Genomic DNA, 17,780 nt, shown 5'->3' on the forward strand with positions numbered 1-17,780 from the left:
CTATTTTTGTAAACATTTTTCATATGCAAATATGGTGAAATGAGGTGGGCAGCTTTCATTTTTTTTTTTTTTTTTTTCCTGATTTATTATGGTTGATGCCTAGCTTTAGCAAGCTTTTATTTCAGGTTCTTTTATATAAAATAAAATCTTTTGTGCAGAAACTCCAGACTTAATGACATTTTTGTGTGGGAGCTCTGTTCTTGGGCTTGGCTTGCATCACTCATGCTAATTCTGCAGAGCTGTACCCTTGACCTAGTGAAGTAACTGATGCTTATGTGTCAGCAGCATGTGTGTCATTTCCAGTCAGTGTAAGAGGATAGAACCACATCCTTGGGTAGAGGTTTTAACAGATATTTTTCAGGAATATTAGTATTCAGAAACATGGTATTCCAGCAAAGTCTTCAGGGGAATTTTTACCTGATTTTTTGCCTGAGGTGCTTTAAGATGCTTCTGACTACTCAGAAAGGTTTTTGTTCATTCTTGTGTTCTTTTGGTTTGCCTTGGCCTCCCCAAGGGCCGGGTACTTTTGGGACTAACCTGCACTGTACCAAGTACTGGCAAGTGGAGCATTGGGAAAAGACAACAGACTTGGGACTCCTTCCAGCATTTAGGAAAAGTGATTGCTGTGGAATTGCTCAGCTGATTTCCATGGAGGTGGAGTCTGCTGGCTGTGTTTGGCACTGAAGCCTGTGGGAAGAGCTCCATGTTAATGTGCAGTGTTAACAAAAGAGGCTGAAGGACAGTGTTCAGACTTGCAGTGGGGGTGAACTTCAATGCAGAGAGTGAAAAGCAACTTGATCTTCCTCTGCTGATTTTTTTCTTTTTTCCGAATGTCAGCTTCCTCTTGCAAGGCAGGGAAGTATTGAAGCTGCATCTAAATGGTTGCAAAGTTAATATTACCTTTAAGGAAGTGTGATTTTCCCAATTTCATTTTTTGTTGTTACAGTTTCTCTGTGATCTACATCTTGCTCACATTAGCGTTCCCCACTCAAAATGTTGATACCAAATGTCTTAAGTATTTTTTAGGGATCTGGGAGAAGGGAAGGTTCTGCTGTGGTTAAACAGTTCACCTATCTTGGTTTAGCACCGTATTGTCACCACAACAGGCAGTCCTGGCCTATGCAGTACCTTTCAGTCAGTGCTGAGCATCAAACCGCTCTCCAGTGATTGAGATCATCTGCCTGCTGTTGCAGAAAACTCATCTTTTTTTTTCCTCAATTTTTTTTTTTTCCAGGATTATTTTGCAGCTAATATAGTGGTTGACCAAGTAACTTGCATCATGAAATCAAAAAATTCCTGGAGCAGTAGAGGAAGTAGGAATCCCTCAGCTGGAAGACAGAGGACATGACTACCCTTCTGTCACAGTGCTTTTGCCATGTTCAAACCATCCTGAAAGCGTACCAGTTGTCAGACTCTGGGGTGTGAGTATTCTTTTCATGGTTTTGGAACAGTCATTGTGCAACAGCCTCCCTCATTAAGATAATTATAAAGCAATACTAAGTTGCATTAAATGGTGTTCTTGTTGCGCAGTTGTTTTTTGTTTGAGGTGTGACACAGAATTCAGCTGCATGTAGTTGTTATGTTCTTGTATTACTCTGTATTTTGCAGAGCTGATAAAAATTTCTTCAAGATTGAGAACAACTGTGTGTTGTTATCCCCAGAATGCCTGTCACTGTAGGCTGGGTACTGGCACTCTTTGCTGCTGATCCTGCTGAACGTGCAAGTCGTGTTTTGGAAAAATCATAATTGAAGCAAGTGCTTCTAGACTTCACTGATGCATTTGGTTTATGGATATTTCGACCTTAGGCAGGATTAGAGCCTGTTCTGAAGTGAGATACCCTGGCATATGTGTAGTTTAAATATTGTCTTCAGCACAAACTGTTTGGTTTCACAGATCTGCTCCCATTACAGTACACTACCCACTAATGTGGGCAGAGGGTTGCAGTTTGTGTTTTTTAGAGGACTGCTTTAGTTAGTTAACCAAAAGGTGTGAAAAGAATCAGTCAATGCAAGGAAGAGAGTTCATTTTAGCTACTAATCTTGGTAAAACTGAGTAGCTCTCATTGTTAGTTTGAAACTTGCTGACAGCGTGGGAATTTCAGGTTTCTGCACCAGAAGTACCCAAACCCCAGGATTTTAATGCCAGGTAAAAATGCTTGGTTTCCCCTTCACCAAACTATTTTGTCAATTTAAGCATTGAATTCTTGCTTAAACTGCATTGTTATGGGAATGCATTGTAGGAACTGGTCATTCTACTCCTAAGTTACTTCTAAACTCTTTGTTTACTGTAAATGGTTTGATTTTGATTATTACAGAGGCCCTGCACTTGTAGGGTGACTGAAAAATAGTTTGGGTCATACTGTCCATCTTCATTATTTAGTTTATGATGGTTTGAAAAGCTATATTCAGTACTGGGAGGAAACAAAAATCACAGAAAACAGAGACTGAAAATCAGTGGTCAGTCCTTAATTCAAGGCATCCCTGTGTACTGCTTCAGAGTAATATTTTAAAATTTTCATGTTCAAAATAGTGTATTGTAGGAAACATTCTGCTGCTTTTTTCAAATTTGAGGGAGTTCCTGCATGCAAGCTAAGTAAAAATATCTTTCATATTGCTTGCTCTTTAATACCAAAATAATAATTTTAATGGCATAAAATTATAATCTTGAAAGGTTCTTTTTTTGGAAGAGCATTGAGTCATCTACAGAGGTGACCATGAGATAGTGCTTGGTAGCATATTTAAATACAGTAGGCTTAGGTATGCAACTTCTATTTTCTATGTAATTTACTTTTTAAAATATTTGGCATCAGCTCATAAAAATAGTGTTAAAATCAAATATTTGTGATTTCAGAACTGTTGGACCTACTGGCAGTGGAATCTATTGATAACACCTGGTTATTTATAGAAAAGACTACTGGTGTAATCTATGGATAGTTCTATATCAAATATTGACTTCATCATGTCGGAGGACAATTACATAAACAGGGCTATAGTTGCTGGAAGCATATCACAGGGCTTAATGAGATTGTGAAGTTGCAGGTGTAATGGTCAGAAGAGGCTTCTGGGGATCTCTGGTCCAACCACTCATTCAAAGCAGGGATAGAAGTAGCTCTGGGTGAGGTAAGTCATGGCTTTGACCCCTGAAGTCATGAAAACCCCCAAGAACAGCAAATCCATGGCCTCTATGTGAAACCTGTGCCTGCTCTTCACCACCCTCTGAGTGAAAAAAATTGTCACTGTGTCCAACCTGAAAGCTTTCCTTTCCTGCCCTGAGCATTATGAGGTTTGTTTTGGCCCCATCCCTGGGCTTATCCATTTATGTTTATGTTTGTGGAAGTGCTGCCATTCCCCGTGGGAGCCCTTGCTTCCCTGCTCCCTTCCACTTTCTGATTCCCTGCCAGTTTGCTGAGGGTGTGCTCTGCCCCAGCTTCCTGGGTGCTGGTGAGTGTTTGGAGCTCTGGGATGGCCCCTGGGGTCCCACCTGGCTGAGATGGAACTGGGTGTTCAGCTGCTGGTTGCAGCTGTGTGGCCCAGAGTTTTGGCCAGTTTTCCAGGCCAGCTTCCCTTCTCTGCATGGAGCTCTGGGCACCTCAGTTTCCAGGTGAGTCTGTGGTGGGAGATCTGTCCTGAACGTTGTCCTGAAGTTGAAGAACATTCTTTGGGCCATTCAACTTTCATTACAGCCCCGCAGGAGCTGGGTACACTCTGCCTTTGATAAGTATTTGTTAACTCCTTAAGATTACCAAAGTTAATTTCCTCTGGACTTTTTCCATGTTCCTTCCAGAAGCTGATGGGACTCTACTTTTGCATTCTCAGGCACAGGGATGGTGGGAACTTTCTGTGAATGCCATGATGCTTTAGTAGGTGACAACGCTCAGAGGCACATGGTTATCCCCAGAATGCCTGTCACTGTAGGCTGGGTGCTGACATTCATGGGGTGATTCATGGGGTGTCCTGTGTAGGGCCAGATGTTGGACTTCATGATCCTGATGGGGTCCTTCCAACTCAGCATATTCTGTGATTTGATGAATCTTAGGGTAATTCTGTGTAGAATACAGAATCAAACAAACAAATTTAGTAGTTAGTAAGGAAAATTTTTAACAGTTGGTATGAAAATTAAAAGTTATTTTCATTATTTAGAAAAAAAAAATCCTACTAAAAGTTAATTCTGTCTTCTTCAAAAAGTTGTATGCCTCATATTGTATTAGTCCATTAACTAAATTTTAACTCTTTTGTTGTTCCAAGTAGGGAAACATAACTCAATTTTATCAGTTAAACTCTTAGCAAATTTGCAAACTAGAAAAGTCTATTTTAATTCTTGCTTGTTATAAATTATTGAAGGAGGTAGCTTGATTACGGAGGAGATGGTGTTTGAGAGGCTCTGAAATCAGTAATTTTCCAAGTCTATTTGTCAGATCTGATGTAAGATTGATTCTATAATATGGAGTTAATGTTTTCAAAATGAGCTGCTTGGCCAGCACACTGTGTCTGGTTCCAATTACTGTCAGTAAATCCTGAAAATTATTTTCTACAACGGACTTGGTGAAATCTGTGTTTTAAATAGAGATAATCAGTATGAAAGTAGTTGAAAAGAGTTTTGTAATGTTTCATGCTGTATGGTTTTGGTTTTGTTTTTGAGATTGTTGATCCTGAAGTGGATGCTGTGACGGTGCTGTTCTGGCGTGCACTGTTTCCTCTGTGGGAGCAGGATTATGAGTATGCTTAAAAGAATTGATCTCTTGGGTATTATTACAAAACAAGTAATTAACTTTCTTTAAAAAAACCTTGTGCATAGGAACAAAGATGTTTTGTAAACCCAAGTGCTCTGCACTTATCTGATGTTTGTGACTTGCATGCTTGCTGGGTTGCATTTATTTTCTTTGAAGTAATTTTAAAAAATGTATATGCTCTGGGAGCAAGATTAGGATTGATACCAGTGTGTAGATTGCTTCTCAGTCTGATACCCATCAGGATTTAATTGCAGTGGAGCAGTTGACCCCTCCCTGACAGCAGGGAAAATAAGTGGTTGTGACACTACTTTCATCAGAATCTACAGGCTGTAGCAGTTGCCTCCAGACTCTGCTTTCAAAATTTAGTGTGATGAAGCCAGGTCTTGTCCTATTTGCAACTATACTAATTTGGAAGGATTGGAATACATTCATAGAGGATTATCCTTAAAATGGGAACATTCTCTGTGGATCTGTTGGTGCCCTGGCCCTTACCAGCTTCTGCATTAATTTAGTAATTGCTGCAGTCTTGGTTGTTGGACCTTGCTGTTAGCAGACTGTCCCGATGTACCCTTGTTCAGCAAGGTAAGCAAAAGGACTTTGAATGTCTGCTTGCAGTTCTCTACTTGTTCCCTCACGGTGTTACAGAGAACTATTGTTGACAGCTGATATCACCAGAGAATTATAATTGCAAATGTGAGTGAAAAGTCATTAAGTGAAGGAGTGTACTAAATGGATTTAAATGTCATTGATTGGAGTCTGTGACACCAGACTCAATTGATATCCACTGAAAAGAACCCCCAGGCAACCAACAACCTACATAACAAATTACATATTTATATAGATTTTTTGTTTCTCTTTTTAGAGAGGTTGTTCCGTCTGTGCTCAGCTGTGTTTGGGTCAGCAGGTGTGAAGGACTTCAGTAGTGGACTTAATACAAATAATTCAATCTTTACCATTCCTTGTATTTAGATTATTTTTTAAGAGGGCACTGCAATGAACATCTATTAGTTGTATTATTAATTTATATTCCTTGTCAAGTTTAAGGTTGTTTTTTGTCCTTGTGCTTCTGTCTTCCACTCTCTTAGAGCAATCAGATCACTGGTATGATCTTTTTCTGTATTTTTTCAGACTGGAGGATCTTCTGAGTCTTATGCTTTAAAGATGCCTTTAAAATGAAAGAGAGCCCAGTTTTTACAGGCAGCTTTGTCATCTTGGATCAGCGAGATTGGTTACCTTGGAAGATGAACAGATTATGGGCCCATATTAGGAGTTGGAAGACTTCAGGATAACATGGAGATATGTCAGTAAAGGGAGCTGGAAATACCTAGTGATTTAATAGTTTATCATTAAATATCTACAAGAATCTGTCCCACATTGAGCAATCTAGTTTCCCTGTAGATCTTTACCAGGAATGAGACAAAAATTCCTTTCCTGTAAGAGGGACCAAAGGAGGTAAATAGCTGAAACTATGAAATTAGAACTATGCCATGGATAGCAGTAATGAATTATAATGTTAAACCTATTGAGATTGTATAATCAAAATTTCTTGCTGACACTGAGGTAGGAATGCTTCAATGGAAATTTGAGGGAAAGGCTAGAATCTTTTGTGAAATCTGGCCTAATACATTCATAGTATTCATATTTCTCCTAATTTTGTAGTTCTGGTTGTTCAGGTTTCTCTTGTGCATTGGGATGAGGCTGTCCTGCTGGAAAAGTTGAAAATCTAGAAAGTGAAAGTAACAGTGCATGTTGCTGTATGTCCTGTAGCAGTATAAACTGGATGACTGTGTACAGAGGAAGGGAAATGCAATTAAGGGTGGTAATACCATTTCTTCTTTTTTCTGTTCTTGATTGCAGGTATGGTAGATGCGTTTAAAATTTTTTTAAGCTCATTTTTAAAGCAAAATGGCCTTGAATTAGCCACTCTCTACCTCCTGTGGTGACTGGAGATTACCAGTTACTGCAGAACTTCCCTGAAATAAAGACTTAATTTGACTGAATAACATCTTGGGTATGGTACTCCACCCAATGGAGAGCCAAGATGCTGTTCCGTAAATAAACATATGGTTTCTTTAGGCTGAGCTGCGTTGCTCAGCCAGAGGAATATGAGACTCTGGTGGGGAGGAAGGGAGTATCTAACTGCTGCCATCATTCTTAGGCAGAGCACACTACATTTAAGACTTACTCGAGCTTTGTTCAGACTAAGATGGGGGCAATTTTGAATCAGGATCTGAACTTCATTTTGGCTCACACCATTATCCTTTTTCAGTAGTTTGTCCTCCTTTAGAACTCCTTTTGTCCAATAAAAATAGTTACCACAGAGACTTCTAGTTTGTTTTACTGAAATAATTACGTATGGCGTATGCATCCAGCCCCTATTGAAATTCCACCTGAGGTGTGCTACTAACACTCTTTCATGCTTTCCCAGACATTTTTAAAACACAAAGACACTTTTTTTTCCCTCTTTCTTTACAATTGGTAACGTTAGAGTCAGCCTCTTTCATTGTGTTAGAATTCATGTCCCAGTTTAAAAGGTCTTTCTCCCTCTTGTGCTGAATTTGTTAGTTGCACTATGTAAGTATTAGTAATCAAAATGAGCTGAACGTGTTTTTCTGAAAATACACAGGAAATTATGTGTTCAAACTACTTGTGTACACTTCCTACTTCATTGTAATTCCTTATGGTGAGGGTATTGTTAACTTGTAGTGCTGCAGTGAACTCTGTGTGGGTGTCAGAAGTTCACTGCGTTCACAGTGGAAGCTCTTGATTTCCACTGTGAAGTTCTTCCTACTGTATTTCAATTTGTGTGCAGTTCAAGAATGCCTTTAATAGTCAGTTCTCTTCTTGTCAATATGCATGACTTCAAAAAAACCCCTCATAGCAACAGCGAGCATCTGTCTGACTCTGTCATTTCTCATCACTCTGTGCTTGCATCAGGCATCTGAGGGTGAATTGCTTTGACTGACAGATGGACTGACTGACAAGACCTTGGCTCCGAACACACACACAGAGGCTCCTTAGGCTCCATTTACATTTCACTATTTTTATGTGGCACCTGAGGCCCCAGGCACAAAGAGTTTCAATGGTGATGCTGGTTGTTCAATGAGGAAATCTTAAGATGTGGGGGAAGAGAAGGAGGAAACTCTTTGGCTGCTTGCCTCCTCCTTCCCTCCTCCTTTCCTCCTATTTCCGGTCTTGCTTGACTTTTTGCTCAAGGTGCTCATGAAAGGTGCAGTAGAAGTTTGGTGTGACTGGTAAATTAATAATGGAGACTTGGGAAAATTTCAGTAAATCTTGGTGATCTGCGTGGATTTGATTTGGAATTGGTGAATGAACACAAAACAGTATTGTAATGGTGTCTCTCTTAAATCCTGAGTTTTCCATGAGGGAAATCCCATGAGGGTTTTTTTTAAAGTCATGCATATTGACCAGAAGAGAATTGAGGATTAAACAATAAATCCTAGCTATTAAAGAGATTCTTGAATTACACGCAAATCTAAATATAGTAGAAAGAACTTCACAATGGAAATCAACAGCCAGCATTCACAGATTTTCTGGTAGTTAAATAAGCATTTTAGTTTTTGTTGGTGGTGTTGTTTTTTGTTTTGTTTTTTATTCTGGAGTATTGACAGCTGAAGAGCAGTTCCTAGGCAGGTGGTCTTATGTTGCTGCTAATAACAAAGAGGTAAATTTCAGGTGTCAGAAGGACTTCATGCAGTATTTAACATTAGACTTCTTCTGCATCATTCTGTGTGTTCTCTATGTGTGGAGCTAGGAGGGGACTTCACACTTTAAAGAATGGTTTCTTTTATTTAAGTGTCTTTTATTACTGTTCTCAAGAAAAACAGTTAAAGGCATTAACAGAAGCCAGCAGCCAATGTTCTTCAGCTTGTGATGACATTAGAATAAATCTTGGTTGTTTTCAGAGCTTTTAGTCTTTACAAAAACAAGAGGGTTGTGCCATTAAGGAAGATTGGAGTGTGCTCTCTACTTTTTTGTTTGAAAAGAAGAAAGTGGTTGGGAAGATAGCTGAAGATGCTTCTTAATGAATGCATGGCTTCAGTTTTGATTGAACTTTTTTAGAAATTGATATCTTTCAAGCATGTAGTTGTATTGTCACCTGTAATGCCTCTGGCTTCTTTAACACCACCTTTGGAAACGAAAACTTCAACTCCTTTTATACAAATATAATTACTTTGTAAGATGTTATGCAAGTATTTATAGTTGATAGTGAATTCAATAAAGCAGCAAGAGATACCAGTGTCATGTAGATTGCCAATTTTGTGATGATGTACGTGGTAAACCAGAACAAGGTTGTGGAGAGTTTGTTCTCTTTGGGCAGGTGACATTGTAGTAACCTTCATTATTCCTTAAGAAGTGTTAAAGGAAAGCAGCCAAAGAAATGGCTCATTGCAACTTAATGCTCAGCAGCCTAATTAGTCAAATACCATGTGCCTACCTCTGCATGAAATAGCCTATTTCTTTCCGATGTAAAATAGGAATTTTCAGTTTGGGAACAGCCTGAAGAGGCCTTTGTTGCAAATGGCCACTGGCTTTTTAGTTATTTATTCTCAAAAATAATGAAGGTCAGCATGGTATCCATAGTGACTGCATGCTGCTTCCTGTAATAACGAAATTCACTTACTAGTAACAACTTCTCGTGTTGAAAAGGGAAACCTTTCTTTGAAAACTGCATGTGATTGGGTTTCTGTAACTTGAGAAATTTTGAATACTGTAATTTTTCTTCAGTTTTAAACTGCTTATCATAATTTCTGTTTGTATGAGTTGCTGTGAAGATCTAAACAGAGGACAAGCTGAAATTGCTGAAGTTTACGAATAATCTGGCACTGGAAAACTTGTGACTTGAAAAATTATTTTCATTTGGAAGTGATAAGGACTGATAAATGTGGAATATATCATTCTGCTTGCAGCTCTATTAGTGGGAGGAAGGTATTTTGCTATAAACTACAAAATTAAGGCTTCTAAGAAGTATGTGAAGAAGTATGTGAATATGATCAAACCAGAATGGTTGAATGCTCTCAGTTCCATGGCATGAAATCAAAGCATTACGAGAAAGTGCAACAACTAACTGGGTGAAATGCTTTTAGTAAATTATTTTGGTGTAATGTACACTGTTTCCTCTTTGAGTATTATACAGTGTAAATACTAAATTTTAATATTATAAAGGTTCTTTTAACTTAGAGAAAATATTGTTGCAGAACTGAATGCAAGTCTTATGGGAGTTTTGTTAGGAACTTGAAGATTGGGAGTGAAATTATTCCATCCTGAAGTTGCTTTCCCTCTCACCCCATCCCTCCTTTAATGCTTACCCAAAGGGAGTAGGTTTGGTTCGGGTTTATTTTAATCAGTTGATTGTAATAGAGCTTTAAATTGGTCAGGCAGCATTCTGACCTTGAGGGTAAATATTTTCAGAATTCTGTCAAGTTTCTCTTTCTGGTATTTCTTCATTATGAACATGGCTTGTTTTTGCTTCTGTCTTTAATTTTACATAGAGCTGTATTTAAAAATGGAAATATTTATTAGACGATAGCCATTTTCAAAATTCATGGGAAAGTTCAAAGTGGAAGTCTGTTTTGCGAGCACCAGGAAGGAGCCTACAGGGAAGTAAAGTCAATCTATCTTTAAAATAATAATTATTTTATGTCTCTTTTTAAAGTATAAATGAAATGTATATTTATAAATAAATATAAAATAATATATAAATGAGAATTAATCTATTTGAACCTAAAGACATCTTAAAATGTATATTGAGAATTTTTAATCTAGTTTTTACATTTAGAAGTACTAATTTAATGTAAGTTGTGTGTGAATCTGAAACTGCACTTTTGCTACTGAATGAAAAAAAAAAAGTTTTCTTCAATATTATCTGCACAGTAATCGCCTGGAATGCTACAGAAGCTTGTCTGAAATCCTTTCTTTTTTTATTTCCCTCTCCTAGAGCTGACCAGCTGCTCTGCACCGAGGCCCTTGCAGTGATGTATCGTAGTCTGTTGCTGTAAACATCCCCGACTGGAAGCTGTACCAGCTCCAGCTTTCAGTCAGATGTTTGCTGCACCTGGCTATGCTTGGACAACAGCAGAAGGAGAAGCTGTCATGGATACATATGTGCATTTATATTTGTCAAGCACTGTTTCTATAGACATTGCCTCCCTATGAGTTACCCTGGCTGGTGGGTGTGATCTCCTGAAATCTAGTCTGAAATAGAGATCCAAAGCTGGTGCATGAGTTGCTCAAAGCCGAGCTCTTTGCTGCTTTGTGGTATAAACTACAGGATTAGGCTTCCTTGGGATGACAAGTGGGTGGTGAACTTCTACAGTTACCCATGAACTCTTCATTACTTTATTAATTGTCTGTTTTAGCAGCTTCTGTTATTTAGGGCTGTGAGGACATATTATCGTCTATGCTGTCAAATACTTAGCAGGCCTCATATCTGCTGTGCCTTGCTTTTTGTTGTTTTCTTTGCAATTTTGTATTCCGAGTCTCCTTGTAAGAAGGTTGTGCTCCATATTATTTGTTAGCTGGGCATAACCCAAGACCAAAATAAAGGTTAAAAGCACATAGCCTAGTCTGGTTTTGCTGTTCTCTCAATCCAGTGTATGTCCTTGTCTGTGGTGTGGTTTGTGCCACCATCACCATGGTTTACTTTCATGGAAATAACAGCTTTTGAAAGTATTCCTTCAGAAGTAAGTTTTCACTGAAGTAAGTTTCAGTTCCTGAACAACTTAAAACAGTCATGTTCTCAGGAACAATATCTGCAGGAAAGTTTCAGCACTTTCCCCTTTTCTCCAGTGGCCTCCAGGCACGTGTTGTTGCCTGGATCTTGCCTGGGATTTCTTTCCTTCTTGATTTCTCACTAGTCTTCTGTTTCTAAAGGGATGGCTAATGAAAGTAACTGCTGCTAATACAAACAAATATTCTTCCAATAACTTAGCTCTCCATTCTTTTCCTTCCCAAAATATTGGGTTTTTTTTTGGTTTGGTTTTGTTTTGTTTTTTATTGCCTAACACTTAAATGAAAGACTTTAAGTGGTAGTGTACCAAACCTAGATATTTATTTGTTCAGCTTCAATACAGTGGTTCTGTAAAAGATAATTATGACCAAAAATACAGATACTTTTAAAAAGTAAAATATTTTCTCCTTAACTTAACTGAACTAAAATTAGGAGGGTTTCTTAGTCCTGGGAAAGCTGGACTAATAAGCATTGGAAAGGTAATGATTTTGAAGCTGTCAGGGAATGACCAAAGGTGAATCAAGGACAGCCATTATTCTGTGATGGTCCCATTGCTGTAACCATTTTGCTTCTTACCCTGTGTTCTGTCTGGTGACATGGGAACATGTGGGGTGATAGAAGGTTGTGAACTTATTTATTGGTCTAATTCATTGCTAGCACCTCTATGAAGATTTTTAAAGCAACTTGCACACGTAATGTAACCTCAGTTAAAATAGCTTCTTTAAAAATAACTGTCTTATTTGGTTTGATAAATAATGGTTGTATATTTATAAAAAAAGCTTTGATGCAGAAGCTACAGAGCTTGATTTCTTAAAAAAAAAAAAAAAAAGCTGGTAGTTGTTTTCCAAGCTTTCTTTGCTGTAAATATTTAGCATTTCCTAGTTCTAGAGAGTATTTGGACTTAGAGGAAAGGAAAAGGTTTTTGTTAACAAACTTAGTTCAAAGTAAATGTATTATATTTAATCTAGTGTTCATTTTGGTTAGTGCTGTCTTAGCCATTCCACATGCCGCATAAGTGCTGCCTTTTTTTTTTTTTTTTTAATAGCTTAGCTCACGTGTGGTTTGTCAGTCCGTTCTTGTGGAATTGGACTTGTGCTTACCTTCATATTGTACTGGTGTCTAATCCATGTACTCAAACACAGATGTCTCATGTCAGCACAGGAAACTAATTTGAAGTGGCTTGTAACTGCAGGAAATAAATGAATTTAAAAATCTACACTATTTTTGTTTGAGGGGTCTTTTTGTTTTGTTTTGTTTTTTTGCCAAGTTTTTGAAATAAAAGGATCTGCTTTCTCTATTCATAAAATACCAAGTCCTGAACATATTAGCATGTCTCAAACTTGGCTGAAGGTGGGTATCATGGTGTTGTCCAAACACATATTTATGCAGTGATCCCCGGTGAGCTTGTTGTACTGGGATATCTGGGAAGGGATGATGGAGATTTGGCATAGTATCTGTGCAGGTCTGATGGGGATGAGGAGTTGAAGTAACTGTTGCAGAACAAGGCAGGGCAGGCTCGCAAACACACAAGAGGCAGATTTGACTCATCAGCCTGATGCCCAGCAAGCAGATGACCTCAACTTGTTCATGCGATGCCAGCCATCACTGTGTGTGTGACATGGATGAGTTCCTGGTGTTTGGCAGCAGGGGAAATACCTGAATGAAAACCAGGCTGGGGATCCAGAGTGACAACAGTGGCCACACAGCTGCTGCTTTTGGGTGGCTGGCATTAGCTGTATGTGCAGGTGCAAGGTACAGCCGCCTTTGGTGATAAAAGTTTGTGATTAATACCAAGGTTGACCCTTGCTGAGCAGGTGGAGTGTGGAGTGTCTGTGCAGTCCAGTGTTTGGCTTGCCTGTGGTGTTCCTTGAGCACTTTTGTGACCACTTACAAGCAATACCCCAAAGTCCTTGGTGACTTTGCACTGACCTGGTCGAGCGCTGTCTTCTCTTGCTCAGAACTCGCAGCTGTGTTCAGCGGAATTGCTTGAGCTCATGTTTTCCTTCATACAAAGAACAACTGTTAAAACATTTGGAGGGCTTCCCCCCTTTCTCCATGCATGAAATAATATGCATCTGTGATTCCTTTACCCAGTAAAGCTGCAAACACCTGTTCAAAGAAGAGCTTGGAGAAGGCTGAGGCTCAGTCTCTTGATTGGTTGGGTTCATCAGAATTTTCTCTTCCTGCGCTGCTGAGGTCGTGTTTGTTCAAGACTGGATGTCAAATTAAACACACCTGTAAAATACAAGATAAAATGCTGAAGTTGAGGAGTGTTTTGCTCTTTTGTTATTATAATGTATTTCTGAAATACAGCTGAAACTGGAGGTGAAAATAAGAATGAAAATAGTAGAAGTGCCTTAAAGTTCTAGAGGAGAAATGGAAATTATTTTAAGAACATAAAAAATAAGATGTACAAATGTTGCAACAAATGCTGTAAAATTTAGCACTAAGGAAACTGGAAATATAAACAAGGGGTTGTTTTTGCCTAGAATTTGAGATGGACATTTTTGAGGACTCCCAGTTTTTACCACCCCGTTAATCTCCCTTTAGAGGAGATTAACGGGGTGGTAATTACCAGTTTTTACCACCCCGTTAATCTTACTTTAGAGCTGAGTTTCAGTTTTAAAAATTGTTTGGGATTTCTAGAAGGTGCCTGTAGTGAACATCAAGAACCTTGGCAGTTAAGTGCAATAGCATGCTCTTCTACAGAGGCTGTGAGAGAGAAACATTTCATTTTTGCTTTTGGACCTCTACAGCACCAGGGACTGTACATGGATATTACTGTGTTCTGATATTCAGAAGATTAAATGTTAAAATGCATGGATTGACTTTGTAATGTTAGTGAAGATTAATAAGAGTTGTATGTACTGTATGAGTGGTGCAAATACACTAAAGTATGTCTGCAGTTTTTTTTTTTTTTTTTTTAATATCTTGAAAGGCACTGCTGTTTTTATATAGTTCAGCTGATTTTTAGTTCCTGTAAACATCCTACACTCAGCTATAACAAGTGGTGGGGCTGGGGGTGGATGTTTACTTCAACTGACTTGGAAAGGCAGCTTTTCTCAATGGTCAAGAGACATTTGCAAGCAGGGAATCCCATTTTTTGGTAGTATTTAGTATTAAAAGCAGTAATTTCTATGGAAGCAGCATGTTATTTCCAGAAGTCTCTTCATGCTCAAATTATGATTCTGGCTGTATGAAGGCTTGCATGTTTATTGGGAAACAGGCTTTAACTGATGGGATCTCTATCTTTCTAATTGCAAATAAACTGTAACAATATATCTTTGCTTGAAAAGCAATGTTTCATACTCTGATGACAGAAATAATCTTAAACCTTATATTGAATGTTCAATTCTCAGTTGCAGCAGTGATTTATTGCTTATTATCTACTTGATCATTGTCAAAGGAGGAACAGATTTACAGGGTGCTGTAAAAACAATTCCCAAACCAAGAGATCATTAAAGTTGTAAAACTACTAATCTTTAACAATTTCTGTTGCCCTTTGCATCTTAAAAATGATAAATATCTTTGAATGGGCAATCTGCATAGGAGAAAAAAGAAGACACGCATCTCTTGTTGTCCTAGTAGCTCTTCTGTCATATCTTAGAATCACATGACAACTGCTGATGGATGTGTTGTTAGATGAAGTATGGCTTCAACATTTGGGCATTATTAAGTAACAGAATCTTTTTAAAAAGAGCTTAAATATTTTCATTCAAATGGAGAAATGGATGACATGGAATTCCTCATCTTTATATATAAAGCATAAACTGGCTTCTTGAGGATCACTATTACAGTAAATCTGGTATCCTTGTTAATATTTGAAAGGCTCAGACTCTAAAATGTAATATTTTTCACTTATAATGCCAAATACATTATAAAAATTAGAGGATTTTTCCTCATTTAAATTCATACACGAGCCCCATTTTGCTATAATTGAACTTTTTGTTGTGCTTACGAACTGAGGAAGTTTTTTTACTACATAGAAGTCCTTGTGGGCAGGTGTAATGGAATATATGGCACTGGAGGCTATTGCATGGAAGAGAACACATTGAATTCTGAAGGTATCTGGTATCTGAAGATCACCTGTGTCTGAACACTACAGTGCATGTGTTTGCTGTGTGTCCACTTCTGCACACACAAAACTGTTCTTTTAGATTTCTATTCAGTGCATCTGTTTGACTGGTACAAAACACATCCCAACATCTCCAGTTGGGATGAACTAGGGAAGTATGAGGAATGCAAGTTCTCCTCAGGAGAGATGATGTAATTAAAAACATTGAAAGCTTCAGAATCAGCATGCCTGTCTATTCTATTCCATTTCTCAGAATCAGTTGCCTTGTGGTGTCTCTGACTGCCTCAGAGAACTTCTCTCAAGTTCTGCTGTCTTTGCTGCACCCATCTTGCCATGGCTTGCCATACTCTGGGAATTGCTAGGATTTGACAGCTGTGCTGAAGTATGAGGAAAGTGCCAAGACAGAAGGATTTCCCTGTGAGGCTGTAACATCTTGCAGCTCTGCTGTCACTTGTTCTGTGGTGGTAGATGCTGACACACGCTCTCTTGACCCATCCCACTGTGATTTCTGCCCTTGCTCTCAGGGGGGAACACACTCTGTGACTGGCACAGCTCTCTGGTGTCACGGGGAGCAGTGAAATGCTCTCACTGTCCTCCCTCAGGCTGGATCCATGCCCTTGCTTGGTGTATTCTGCACACTGCAGTAGTGCAGTGACAAGGAATCCTCAACAGTTACTGCCAACCAAAATGTCTGAGATGCATCTTTTCAGCCAGTGCCTTTACGTGGAGCTAATTTCCTTGGTAATATGGCCAGGAGTAAACTATCTGAGCAGATCAGATGTGGAGGCATATTTGGTGTTTCAGCAGGTGGTTTTTTTAAATGCATTTGAAATGTAGAATTCATGCTGCAGAAACTCAAGTATGATCCAACTAACTTAACAACAACTTAGCTGTTGTTTTATTAAAGAACAGTTCTGACTGCTTTTGATGCAGCCCTTGAAAACTCATTAGGAGTAAAATGTAAATATAGTAAACCAATGAGCCTGTTGAAGCTTTAATTTCAGTATTTGAATAGAGGGGTTTTCAAGAGTTTCAGTGTTTTGTGGTTCCTGGCTTGAGGATTTTGTTTAGCTACTCCTTGGTTATGTAGGCACTAGAGTAGGTTATAATGACACTGTATCAAATGATTTCACATTGGCTTCTCCTAAGGGAGAAAACCCTGAAGAGTGTCAGCATCAGTATTGGGGTGGGGGCAGGCGTTGTTTGGTTTTGTTTTTTTTCTTTTAAGTGAGGATTTGATTGGAGAATGAGTACTCTGCTGTGTGCACCCTTCCATGGGCTTGGCTGCTCCTGTGAGTGTTGTGAGTGCTGACTTGTTTTCTGTTCTCTGAAAATCTTCACTTGAGAATCAGACAGACTGATTTTGGTACTGTTCCTCCTTGCTGAGGTAACATTATGCATTCTGGTTTGTGCTAAAGTAAAATTAAACTTCTAGAATATGTGTTTGAGGATTCCAAGCATAAAATAACCCTGCAGAACTTGAAATTATGTTTTAAATAGTGTAGTTCACTTTTTTCTTCCATTCTGTTGGTGCTTTTTAGATAAACAGTGATAATCCCATGGCGCCAGTGGTGGCCTGAACCAAAATGGGATAAATATCTTGGGCAAAGATAGAGTGTGACTGATTTATAAGATTGTCTGGAAGTTTTTTATAGATATGACATCAATGGTAAGTCACTTAACAGTCAAAAATTAAATTTCTCTTGAAAAACAGAAGAGGCATAGTTAATGTGGATTTTTACACAGTAATTTAGAAAATACACATTTATTCATATGTTTGATTCTTCCTGGGTTTGTCTTCTGCTAAAAATACAAGTATTTCAATAAATATTCATTGATATTTGCTTTGCTTGTCTGTTGTGTTCACTAAGACTCTTGTAAAATTCAACTCACTTTCTTTTAACCAGCTATGCCAGCTCTGACTAGATTAATTTGTGTTTTATAGAGGTTCTGTGTCTGGGGAGAGTACAGACAAAGTTAAAACTGCTTGAAACTTGAACTTAAAACATGATTTTACAGTAGGTGGGTATGAGTAGTGAGGGTCTTACCTCTAGCATTGAGTTTTCTCTTTCTGTTAAGGAACAGCAGTTTCCTCACTTGTCCCCTTTTTCAGCCAAGGAAAGCCTGATCCATGGAATGGCCCTGGAAGCAGAACGAAGGAAATGCAGTTTATGGCAGTCAGAATTGTTTGTTGTCTGATAACATCACTGTCTCAGCAGGGAAA

The 17,780-nt window shown here is 38.5% G+C and overlaps 1 protein-coding gene across 2 annotated transcripts in view; it reads left to right on the forward strand.

The window, feature by feature from the left end:
* The window catches only part of ZFAT (zinc finger and AT-hook domain containing), a 117,617-nt gene that overhangs the window by 10,307 nt on the left and 89,530 nt on the right, over positions 1 to 17,780 (forward strand). For both annotated transcript variants that reach the window (XM_040059710.2, XM_040059718.2), the window contains exon 2: positions 1,235 to 1,421. The gene's annotated coding sequence lies outside the window, so the exon portion shown is untranslated. The remainder of the gene's footprint in view (positions 1 to 1,234; positions 1,422 to 17,780) is intronic.

Source organism: Hirundo rustica, chromosome 1 (assembly GCF_015227805.2).
Source record: "Hirundo rustica isolate bHirRus1 chromosome 1, bHirRus1.pri.v3, whole genome shotgun sequence".
In the NCBI taxonomy this organism is placed as follows: Eukaryota; Metazoa; Chordata; class Aves; order Passeriformes; family Hirundinidae; genus Hirundo; species Hirundo rustica.